This window comes from Macrotis lagotis, chromosome 1, assembly GCF_037893015.1.
Source record: "Macrotis lagotis isolate mMagLag1 chromosome 1, bilby.v1.9.chrom.fasta, whole genome shotgun sequence".
Lineage (NCBI taxonomy): Eukaryota > Metazoa > Chordata > Mammalia > Peramelemorphia > Peramelidae > Macrotis > Macrotis lagotis.
Window position 1 is genome coordinate 388165701 of NC_133658.1, and position 13411 is coordinate 388179111.

At 34.0% G+C, this 13411-nt stretch overlaps 1 protein-coding gene and 1 long non-coding RNA gene across 6 annotated transcripts in view; one reads left to right on the top strand and one right to left on the bottom strand.

The window, feature by feature from the left end:
• Positions 1-13411, top strand: part of ATP10B (ATPase phospholipid transporting 10B (putative)) — a 304974-nt gene that overhangs the window by 217965 nt on the left and 73598 nt on the right. The window lies entirely within an intron of this gene.
• The window catches only part of LOC141506066 (uncharacterized), an 84587-nt gene that overhangs the window by 30440 nt on the left and 40736 nt on the right, over positions 1-13411 (bottom strand). The gene's annotated exons all lie outside the window — the stretch shown is intronic.

Below are 13411 nucleotides of genomic sequence, written 5' to 3' on the forward strand. Positions count from 1 at the left end.
TTGTGGTTCAGAGCACCTATTTCTACCACATGGAAGGGAATTTAACATTGAAAAAGACTGATACTCAGGCAGTTTTATAATTTTTTTAACATGTTATGTTGTGAAAAGAATTTTGAATAAGAAATCAAAAGATCTGTGTTGTCATCCCAGTTGTCACTAGCTAACCTTGTGACCCCAGGCAGGTTATTTAATTTACCTGCCTCCAGTTTCCTCATCTGTCAAATAGAGATCAACAGTAATTCACATTTGAGTTCAAGCTTACAAAGTATTTTCCTCATAATAAACCTAGTGAGACAGGTTTTACTAGCAGCTGGAATATACTTTTGACAGATAAGGAAACTGAGGCTCAGACAGATCAAGCAACTTACCCAGACTTGAAATTCAAAATTAAATGTTTGAATTCATAGCCCAGTACTCTTTCCAAGTATCATTACTACATCTCTGAAATACATTTAAAAATCAAAAACCCATAAATGCTAAAGGATTGGAGTGTTATAATTTAATGCTTCATTGGATTTATGATCTCTTTACTACCTCCATTTCAACAGATAGATCTTTAGCACCTACTCTGTACAAAACATTGTTTAGATAACTGTGTATCATGCTTCTCATTTTATATCACTGTTTATGTCTTAGGCAATTTTCTAGATCTTTTGGAATATTCAGTCTGTTCATCCCGTGCTCTTAATATATGACTGAGGCCAGAGGTATCAAACTCAAAGTCCAAATAAAATACAACATAGATAATGTTAATTTGTGATTTTCTAAGTCAATATGTAGGCTTCTGGGATTTGTTATTTGATTGACTGAGGCATCATCTTTTCTGATCATATATTTCCTAGATGATATCATACATGTTGTCTTTTTGGTTATCCATGGTTTTGGTTCTTTGGAAATTATGATGTTACATGATTCACAGATTCATTCAGCAATATTCAGTGACCCAAAGGCAAATTTCTGTGTCAGGTGACAACTAGGAATTGTTGAAAATGATGATTAATTTCTCAAAGGCAGTCCAGCCAGCTTTCTTCCTCCTATTCAATTTTAAGCTCAGATGATTTTTTATCTAATGACTATCTAAGTCAGATACACTGATAAACTAACTCAGTGGACTGAGTTTCCACCTGCTTTATAGCCTGGGACAATAATTATTCTTCATTCATTTGGTTTTTCCTTTATGAATCATTAAACCTGTCTCTTTTGTATGGCCAAGGATCAAAATAAGGTAGCCTGCTATTATTCCAAGTACTGATGGGTTCAGCACTATATCATCCCCAAAGAAAGACCTCTGAAGGATTTGGAATCCCTCTTCCAAGGTATCATCCATGATAGTTTTGGTTTTTCTGCCTCATTTGACATGATAATCAAAGATTTATTGAACAAAGCTATTTTTTGTACTTGCATTTTTCAAAAAATCATATGTGATTTTAGCACATTCATAGGAGACATTTTGACTGCATTTTAGTTAACTGAGTTAAAGTTTATTTTTTTTATAAATAGCACTTAGTAAACCACAACATAGACTTTATTCTCTTCACATTTCAATTTTTTGTTTGACTATGAAAATATGATCTCTCTTAGAAAACAACTGCAAAAGCCTTCTTGTTTCTTATCATATTTTTATCAGATACCTTTTGTTCCTGTGCAGATCATAGAATCATTGCTCTAAAGTTACAAAAGCCATCTAGTCCAACCTACTCATTTTTATAGATCAGTTTTCATAAAGATTCAAACAGAGGAGAAGGTAGACATCCTAGTCCATAGTTGCTTATGTCTTCTTGCTCACAGTTCTGTAGAAATAAATCTTTTTTATGTTTTTTTCTAATCATTTGCAGTCTTCTACTTTCTTTTAGATATATTGAAAATTGATTCCCTTAATATTTTCAAAATCATGATACCTCAAGAATAAAACTCTTCTTTATGATTTTATGACTTAATTTCCTTGAGTTTTATTTACATCTCCTTCTTCAATATGATATATTATGAATTGTCAGCACACAATCACAACTTTATGAAACTTATGTGAAAACTACATTTGTCACAAAAGAAATGAACATACATATGGAACCCAAAGAGTTCAAAATCCATCCAGAAATTTGCATATTTGTGGTAGTAAGACAACAAGAAAAGGAATGAGAAATTTTACCTAAAGGGACGAAACATGGGAGAGGAAATGTAATAAAGATGGGAAAAGGACAAAAACTTTCCCAAAGGGAAGGAGCAAGATAATGACAAAAGTCGCATTCTCTTCCCTTAGGAACTACTAGGCTATGAGGATAGAATGATTCGCTTTTCTACAAGAGTCCCAATTGCACAAACAGTTTCTCAGCTGAGTGTATACCCCAATTTGATGCCCAAGGACACACAGGGAGTTCAGTTTGGGATGCAAATAACAAATTAGGTCAGAGTATGAGGTGGGGGGAGGGAAATTAAGGACTTTGTCCTTGATACATTCAGGTCTACCTGCAAACTCGATCCAGTGTCTCTAGAAAATATAGCAACTCAAAAAAAGTTCAGGGCGCTCTTTAACATTCCTAAACAGAACTGAGGTTAAAAGACTGTGGTCAAATATAATGAACATATACCTTAAAAATGTATCTATTTCATTTTTTTCCAATTTATTTCAGCTATAAATGCACTTCGGTCTTTATGCTTTGCTTTTTGCAAATTCATTTTCTCTTCTACCACCTTCATTATTTTGTGAGGTCATAAATTGAGTTTTTATTCAAAACTTAGTCTATCCTTGGCTACCATTTCTCTCTGTTTGCAAAGAGATATAATGTTTGCTAGCTAAACTGATTTCTGGACTCTTTTGGCCTCCTCGATGTGGTGATTGAATTATATAAGTTAAAGGTCTGAGGGAAATGCTCATAATTGGAGTTGAAGCCAGTTCCTTTATCTATTAGCTAATTTAATTAGCTCAAAGAAGTTGTTATAATTGCATGCAAGGTCTTTTCTCCATCATATCCTTTTTTTTCTTGCTTGTGATGATTTTATTCTTTGTTCTAGCTAGTTAAGAAATTAGTCTTCAGGGAGTAAGTAAATCATTTCCTAACTTAGTAGATTTTTGGCAACATTATTCCATGCTTATCATGTCTGGTATGGTCTGATTATCTTATGAAAGAAATTATTCAGGATATAATAACATTAGATTTCTGAGTAGTCTATAAGCCTTTGGTCTTCCTATATCCCAGACCATAATATTTTGTACTATTTAGTACCATACCTTGAAATAAGTACTATTATACTGATATAAGCTGCCTACTCATAAAAGTTAATAATAATTGCACAAAAATACATATATATGTGAGTATATCTGTATTATTTTATGTACACATATATCTATGTAAATATACATATATTTACATATTTATACTCAAATTATCTCTTTTATGGTTTTTCAATGCAAATAAAGATATTTTATTCAATCTAATCACCTCTTTTCAGTTTCTTCACTTTGTCTTTCTTATTAAAATTGTAATTTTAGACCCTTATAAGATTTTATATAAAACTTATTGGGTAAAAAGGGGAAAATGTGGTCTGTGTTTAGTTTTTAAAAAATTTTTACTATGTATCTAATTTGTACAGAGCACTATGCTTATACTTGAAACCATAGTGTTATTGTAAAAAGATCAATCCTCCCACTTCCTAATCTATTAATACCCTCTCTAGTGAAAAAGAGAAACCTTTGTTTTTTTTCTTCTGTACAGATTTATGATGTTGTCAGGGTAGGAAACAGGACAGGAAGAGGTTCCCTCTACCAATATAGATCAGTCAGATTTCTGCAATCCACAGTCTTAGAGGGCAGCTAGGTGGCACAGTGAATGGAACATTGGCCCTGGAATTAGGAAGACCTGAGTTTAAATCTGGCCTCAGACACTTGACACTTATTAGCTGTGTGACCTTGGGCAAGTCACTTAACCCTGATTCGTTCATGTTCAGAGTTATCTCCAGTCATCCTGATTTATATCTAGCCATTGGACCCAGAAGGCTCTAGAAGAGAAAAATGAGACTGATGACTTTGCAAATCACCCCTCACTCAAATCCAGTTCACTTACTTTTCAGGGCATCACTTCCCTGAGTTTTTTTGGGAACAAAGGACAAATATTGTCATAGTCTTAAACAGACTACATTCACCAACCAATTTTTATGGAGATGATACTTGAACCAGGTATTCATGACTCTGAAGCTGCCTCTTCTCATTACATAATACAAACAATTTAATTCATCTGATCTCATATCAAACCCACATAGTATGATAAAGCTTTGGATTCAGTGAAATGTTCCCACCTCAGAAACTTGAGGAAGTGACTTAATTTTTCTGATCCCCAATTACTTTAGCTAGAAAAAGGAGTTAGACTAGAAGACATTTGAGGTATTGTTTCAAGCATTCATGATTTTGGTAGTGCGTATTCTACCTCCAGTGGTAGGTGTCAGCCTGAACGAAGGACTGATCTTAAAATCAGGAAGTCTTGAGTTCAGATCCAGTCTCATATATTTAATATCTGTGTAACCCTGGACAAGTCACTTAAGTCCTTGATGCCTCAGTTTGTAAAATGGCAATCATAATAATACCTGTCCCCTAGGATTGCTATAAGGATTAAATGAAATATTTTTAAAGTATTTGTAAAATATTTTATATAAGTTAAGCAAAAATAACTTAAAGTATTATATAAATGCTAACTTTTATTGTTTATTTTTTACTATTATTATTATTATCATGCCCCTCCTGTAACTCAGTAGGTCTCTAAGAGTTCCTGTGGTTAAAAGGTTCATTTTCCTTTAAAAAAACTCAATGATGACTCCCTCCAAATTTAGGATGCTCTTTATATGACACACCTATATATACCAAATCTGTATCTGAAACTTTTTCAGCTCAGTAAGATTGACCAGAGCTTGTGTTCCCCAGTGGAATGTTCAAGGTCTCAGGACCATCTCTACTTCAGGATGAGGCAGAGAGTTCAATTCAAGAAGCAAGAATTTACTTAGAACCAGATAGTTCAAGATACCATGCTTGTAGCCAGGGATATAAAGATAAAAGACATAATCCCTTTCCTCAAAGAGCTTGTATTCTACTTAGTAATTTTTTTTAAATATAGATAATCATAATATGAGTAGTATATAATATGAGTAGATCAGATAAGAAGAGAAAACTTTGAGCTAAAGGGATCAGTAAAGACTTCTTTAAGGATCTGGCACATGTTCTGAGTCTTTAAAGGAAAGGAAGAATTCTGAATAGGGGAAATAAGGGGAGGCATGCATTCCAAGGACTGGAAATAACCTGTGCATATGTACTGAAACAAGAAATGGCACATTAAATTTGGAGTCTATTTAGGGCAAGAATGTAATAGAAATCCAGAATTACAAATTGTATACAGTGACAAGTCTTAAATAGTCATCTGAGTAATCAATAATTTATTCCAGAGGCAATGTAGACCACTGAAGTATTTTGTATAAGAGAGTGGTCTCATCACACCTTGAAAAGAATTTAACTTGTGAATTATCCTTACATTGGTTGAGTTTGCTCAGAAATCATTTCATAAGAAATTAATTCTATTTTATTAATTGTGGATACATAGTTTGTAGAAACAATATGTTCTTCCCCAAGAATGTACTCTTAGAATCAAAGACTGGTCACTAACAAGATTTTCTCTGAGAACCCACGGTGAATCTTCAACTGATTTTTCCTGTCACCTTCACTCTAATTCTGCCTCAATAAAGGTTTGTCGATCCTTCTAGGATACTATCAAAGTCACAGATCATAGATTTAGAACTGGATGAGACCTTAAAAATCAGATTATTCTCCAATTCTTTCTTTTACAGAAGAAAACAAAACCTTAGAAAGAGAAAGTGACTTGCTGAAGGTCATACAGAATAGAACCAAGATCTCCAACTTCCTTGGAATTTCTGTCTTGTTTGGTAAAATCAAAGGGCTCAGAAACATCAGGGAGATACCTACCTCCCTGAATGGCTAAATTATAATTAAATTATACAAACTAGACTTTGAACTAAGATACCAAAAATGAGAGGATTTCAACAGATAAAACCAAATGAGTATAACATTGAATTGATAATAAGAATAATTTGTTAAAATAGGGAACAATCACCTAATACTTTTCATTGCCTCTTCTGGTCCATCAGCATTATGGCTATATTCTAAGTGAAATCCTTCCCATCTGGCCCTACTCTACTTACTCCCCTTGTAGAGGTTTTGTGGATTGCCAACTCTCTTTATCCTTTCAGCTAGATAACATCCTGGAATCTTTCCCCTTATGGAAATTCGTGTCTGAGAACTGAAATATTTCCCAACACACATATATACACACAGACTTGACTGAATTTAGCCTAATAGTTTATCTTAATCACTTAAAAATGATGTGAGGCATCTTCGATATTGTTCATATTTGTATGTTTTGGTGCACTTGCCTCAGACCTCAGACTTGCTAGTTACAGCTGTACACAGTGAAATCTAAAAGATAAGGGCTCTTTCTCCCTTCCTCTCTGGTCTTGTCCTCTGTTGTCATAATAAGAACAACAACAACAATATTATTACTCATATAATTCTTTGAGGCATACAAAGACCTCTATATGCCAATTCATTTGATACTACTTAGATGTGAGAGATAAGAACTATTAAAATCCCCATTATATAAATGAAAAAAACAAAGACTGTTAAATAATTTACCCAAAGTCATACAATTAATTAATATCTGAGGCAGGATTCAAAATCCAGTCTTCCTGACTTTAATCCAAACACTCATATCTATCATATGGTCGGTGCTGCTAGTGGGGATGGTATACATAGGAGGGACCAAGGGATAGAAGAGACAAGAGAAAAAAATAGAGAAATATAATCATTTAAAAGAAAGCTAAACTATTTTAAACCAAGGATGCCATTCAATTTGATTTGATTCAAGTTATATACACAGGCACATAATTCATGTGCCTATACAAACACTAATTTAAATGTCCTAAAGAAGGAAGAATATCTTTTCAGGAATCTTTAAGTCAAGGAGAAAAATTAGGAAGTGACTTTCTCTGTCACTTAGATGAGGGAAATTACTTGACTAGATTAACTAGCAAATTTTAAAATATTCACTCTCTAAAGTTTAGAGTTTGCTTAAAGTTTAAATAAATGAATCTCATTTTTAAATACACCTGCTTTTCCCAAAGGCTCATTGTCTTTCATTTATCTTTTCTCTGAAATGAGGACGAACTTTTCTTATAATTCTGTTCTGAAGTTTAAAGGTATTGCTTTGAACCATATCAATTTTAAATAAGGATTCCAAGTCATCCAAATACATCATCCTTGCAAAACCAGGGTACTCAATGGCAAAATAGCAACTCATTGTTCTTTAATCTTCTTTCTGACTGATTGAAAAGGAAGTATCATGTCTGCATGCTTTGTTGGAAAGTTACAGTGGTAAGGTGGGGAGATTTTTATCATGTATCAACACAGAAGATTATAAAATCTTGTGATAAACTGAGACTCTAGTCACAGCACATTTAATACTCATTATTTCAAAAACATTCTTTTGGCAAATATGGATGAATATCAAGGTAGATCCAGGGATATGTCATCAGGTCTATTCCTGAGCAACTTTATACATCACAGGAAAGTCAGCTAGGTGGTGCTGTGGATAGAGCACTGGACTTGGAGTCAGGAAGATGGGAGTTTGAATCTTGACCAAAACACTTGACACTTACTGTGTGACCTTGGGCAAGTGACTTGCATCTCAAATCATCTCCAGTCAACCCCAGTCATCCTGATTCATATCTGGCCACCAGACTCCGATGGCTCTGGAGGAGACAGTGAGGCAGGGGACTTAGCATATTACCCCTTCACCCAAATCCAATTCATCTGCTTGTCATGGTATCATTTCCTTGATGTCATGGTCTTCTTCAAGAATGAAGGACAAACATCATCATTATAGATCACAGGAATGCAATAATTTCTACTCTAATCTCACCTTAAATTATAATATATAGACTTGTTAAGGTAATACTATGAGCATCTCTCACTACACAACAAAGCAAACTTAGCAGTGAATCAATGAATCAATCAGCAAGAATTTATTAAGCACCTTCTAGTATTGGGTCCTGTTCAAGGTGCTAGTGTTATAAAGACCAAATTAAAGCTATCCTTGATTTCAAGGAGCTCTACAGGAGACACAACATATACACAGAAGCATATTTGGTTATATATTATATATGCATGTAAATATATACAGGTATATCTAAGTATATCCAAAATAAATTCAAGGACCAAGAAGATGCACTGGTGTCTGGGAAGGCACTCAGGAAAGGCCTTGCCTTTGTGAATATAGATAGAACTCAAGGTAGGGCCAAGGATACATCATGCAATCAATCAATTAACCAATCAATAAACCTGTATTAAGCATCTATTATGTGTCCAGCATTGTTAGGTAACTATAAAGGTGATATTCAAGATGAAATTCAAAGTAGGCTTTGCATGTTAGAAGCAGGGGTGAGAAGGAAGCAAATTCCAAGCCCTAAGGTTCTGCCTGAGAAATCACACAGGAACAAAAGATGGAGAGTTGAGTATCAAGAGCAGTAAGAATGTCTATTTGGTGGAAACAAAAAATATGTGAAAAGAAATAATGTATAATCACGAGGATAAGATGATCAGAACTATTCTTTAGGCATATTATGGCAGCTCTATTGAGGCTGAATTAGTCAAGAGAACGAAGAATCAAAGAGTTCATTATAAGAGGCAATTGTAATATTATTAGGACAGCTAAGTGGTGCAGTGGAAGATTTATGGAACAGCATGGATAAAAATCACCTAAGACGAAAAGATTCAATTGGTTTGCAAATGACAGTAATGTAATATAGTAAGACTATACCCACATTGACAAGATCTATTATCCTTTGAAGTATTGCCATATTACCTACTTAAAACCTCTCAGACTCAGTGTATTCATCTGTAAAATGAGCAAAATCAAACTTTTCCTAGGTATTTTTTATTTAATAGGATTTAATCCTAGATGAAATCTAGATTACCTAGTCTAGAGAGATGTCAAACACAGACTATCCAGGAAGCCCAATGTAACCCACAAGACTCCCAGGAACAGCTCAAACCAAAGTAAAATGTCACTGGGAAATACTTTTAAGAATGTAATAAAACTTAGATAGTGCTAATATGTGTTTTTCTAAGTCAATATGACTCCTGCGAGGATTCGTATGTACAATTTAGTGGCCCCTGTTTCCATTTGAATTAGACACTACCAATCTAGTCCAGACCACAAATTTTATAGTTGATAAATCCAAATCATATAAAGGGTTATCTTTCACTTAGACTCATTCCAAGGAAAGCACTTTGTAACCTGCAAAGCATTACATAAATTTGAACTATTATTTTTGGTATTCCAGATTAACATCTTTTTAAAGTCCAGAAAAAAGGCAACAAGAGAATCTATAAAACTGAATAATTTACAGCTTGAATAATGATCTCGTCCTTCATTCCCCAAAGAAGACCATGACATCGGGGAGGTGATGCTATGACAAGCAAGTGAATTGGAGTGAGGGAGTGTTGTGCTAAGTCATCAAATAATGATCTGATCACAAATAGTTATCTCAAGGTTTCTGACAATATGGTATATTGCAGACTGGATTTGGAGGCAAAAGGCCTAGATTTGAATACCAGTTCTACTATGCACCTAATTAACCCTCTATGGAATTCAAGTCTTTCAACTAGAGAATGTTTCTACATCTGTTCGATTTCATAAAGTTTGTAAGGTCTTTTTTTTTTAATTTATTTTTATTAAAGATATTATTTGAGTTTTACAATTTCCCCCCCAATCTTGCTTCTCTCCCCCCCACCCCACCCCCCACGGAAAGCATTCTTGTCAGTCTTTACTTTGTTTCCATGTTGTACCTTGATCCAAATTGAGTGTGATGAGAGAGAAATCATATCCTTAGAGAAGTCTAAGAGGTAACAAGATCAGACAATAAGACATCAATAAGACATTTTTTTTCTAAATTAAAGGGAATAGTCCTTGCACTTTGTTCAAATTCCACAGCTCCTTATCTGGATACAGATGGTACTCTCCTTTGCAGACAGCCCAAAATTGTTCCCAATTGTTGCACTGATGGAATGAGCAAGTCCTTCAAGGCTGAACATCACTCCTATGTTGCCATTAGGGTGTACAGTGTTTTTCTGGTTCTGCTCATCTCACTCAGCATCAGTTCATGCAAATCCCTCCAGGCTTCCCTGAAATCCCAACCCTCCTGGTTTCTAATAGAACAATAGTGTTCCATGACATACATAGACCACAGTTTGCTAAGCCATTCCCCAATTGAAGGACATTTCCAATTCTTTGCCACCACAAACAGGACTGCTATAAATATTTTTGTACAAGTAATGTTTTTACCCTTTTCCCCATCTCTTCAGGGTATAGACCCAGTAGTAGTATTGCTGGGTCAAAGGGTATGTACATTTTTGTTGCCCTTTGGGCATAGTTCCAAATAGCTCTCCAGAAGGGTTGGAGGAGTTCACAGCTCCACCAACAGTGCAATAGTGTCCCAGATTTCCCACATCCCTTCTAACAATGATCATTATCCTTCTTGGTCATACTGGCCAATCTGAGAGGTGTGAGGTGGTACCTCAGAGAAGCTTTAATTTGCATTCCTCTAATAATTAATGATTTAGAGCATTTTTTCATAAGGCTATGGATTATTTTGATCTCCTCATCTGTAAATTGCCTTTGCATATCCTTTAACCATTTGTCAATTGGGGAATGGCTTTTTGTTTTAAAAATATGACTCAGTTCTCTGTATATTTTAGAAATGAGTCCTTTGTCAGAATCATTAGTTGTAAAGATTGTTCCCCAATTTAGTACATTTCTTTTGATCTTGGTTACATTGGTTTTATCTGTGCAGAAGCTTCTTACTTTAATGTAATCAAAATCATCTAATTGGTTTTTGGTGATGTTCTCCAACTCTTCCTTAGTCATAAATTGCTCCCCTTTCCATAGATCCGACAGGTAGACTAGTCCTTGATCTTCTAATTTGCTTATAGTATTGTTTTTTATGTCCATGTCCTGTAACCATTTGGATCTTATCTTGGTAAAGGGTGTGAGGTGTTGGTCTAATTTAAGTTTCTTCCATACTAACTTCCAATTTTCCCAGAAATTTTTATCAAAGAGGGAGTTTTTATCCCAATGGCCAGACTCTTTGGCTTTATCAAACAGCAGATTACTATAATCATCTCCTGCTTTTACACCTAGTCTATTCCACTGGTCCACCACTCTATTTCTTAGCCAATACCAAACAGTTTTGATGACTGATGCTTTATGATATAATTTTAGATCAGGTAGGGCTAAGCCACCTTCTTTTGCACTTTTTTTCATTAAACTCCTGGCAATTCTTGACTTTTTATTTCTCCATATGAATTTACTTACAATTTTTTCTAACTCATTAAAGTAATTTTGGGGGGATTTTGATTGGTAAGGCACTAAACAGATAGTTTAGTTTTGGTAGAATTGTCATTTTTATTATATTAGCTCTACCTATCCATGAGCAGTTGATATTTGTCCAGTTATTTAAATCTGATTTAATTTGTGTGAGAAGTGTTTTATAAAGATTCTGGGTCTGTCTTGGCAAATAGACTCCCAAATATTTTATATTGTCTGAGGTTACTTTGAATGGGATTTCTCTTTCTAGCTCTTCATGCTGTTTTTTGCTAGACATATATAGACAAGTTGAGGATTTATGAGGGTTTATTTTATAACCTGCAACTTTGCTAAAATTGCTAATTGTTTCCAGTAGTTTTTTGGATGATTTCTTGGGATTCTCTAGGTAGACCATCATGTCATCTGCAAAGAGTGAGCATTTTGTCTCTTCCTTCCCAATTCTAATTCCTTCAATTTCTTTTTCTTCTCTAATTGCTGATGCTAACATTTCTAATACAATATTGAATAGTAGTGGTGATAATGGGCACCCTTGTTTCACCCCTGATCTTATTGGGAATGCCTCTAGCCTCTCCCCATTGAATATAATGCTTGTTGATGTTTTCAAATAGATACTGCTAATTATTTTAAGGAACAGTCCATTTATTCCTACACTCTCTAGTGTTTTTAATAGGAATGGATGCTGTATTTTGTCAAAAGCTTTTTCAGCATCTATTGATATGATCATATGATTTCTAATAGGTTTGTTGTTGATATAATTAAGTATACTAATAGTTTTCCTAATATTGAACCAACCCTGCATTCCTGGAATAAATCCTACTTGATCATAATGTATTATCCTAGTGATGACTTGTTGTAATCGTTTTGCTAAGATTTTATTTAGGATTTTTGCATCTATATTCATCAGGAAAATAGGTCTATAGTTTTCTTTCTCTGTTTTAACTCTTCCTGGTTTAGGTAATAAAGAGTTAGGCAGAGTTCCATCTTTCCCTATTTTTCCAAAGAGTTTATATAGGATTGGAACCAATAGTTCCTTAAATGTTTGGTAGAATTCACTTGTGAATCCATCAGGCCCTGGAGATTTTTTTTTTAGGGAGTTCAATAATGGCTTGTTGAATTTTTTTTTTTCTGAGACAGGGTTGTTTAGGTATTTAGTCTCTTCTTCATTTAACCTGGGCAACTTATATTTTTGTAAATATTCATCCATTTCACTTAGATTATCAAATTTATTGGCATAGAGTTGGGCAAAATAATTTTGAATTATTACTTTAATTTCCTCCTCATTGGTGGTGAGTTCACCTTTTTCATTTATGATACTAGCAATTTGGTTTCCTTCTTTCTTTTTTTAATCAAATTGACCAGAGGTTTATCAATTTTATTGGTTTTTTCATAATACCAATTTTTGGTTTTATTTATTAATTCAATAGATTTTTTGCTTTCAATTTTATTAATTTCTCCTTTAATTTTTAGAATTTCTAATTTGGTATTTAATTGGGGATTTTTGATTTATTCTTTCTCTAATTTTTTTAGTTGCATGTTTAGTTCATTGATTTCCTCTTCCTCCAATTTATTCATGTAAGCATTTAGAGCTATAATATATCCCCTGAGAGTCGCTTTGAATGAATCCCATAGGTTTTGGTATGTTGTCTCATTATTATCATTATCTAGGATAAAATGGTTAATTCTTTCTATAATTTGTTTTTTGGTCCACTCATTGTTTAAAATGAGGTTATTCAGTTTCCAATTTGTTCTGGGTCTATATCTCCTTGGCCCAGTATTGCATATGACTTTTATTGCATTGTGATCTGAGAAAGATGTATTCACTATTTCTGCCTTTCTGCAGGTGATCATTAGGTTTTTAGTACATGGTCAGTTTTTGTATAAGTTCCATGTACTGCAGAGAAAAAGGTATATTCCTTTCTATCCCCATGTAAGGTCTTTTATAATTCTAAAATGATGAACCTGTGGGGAAATTATTA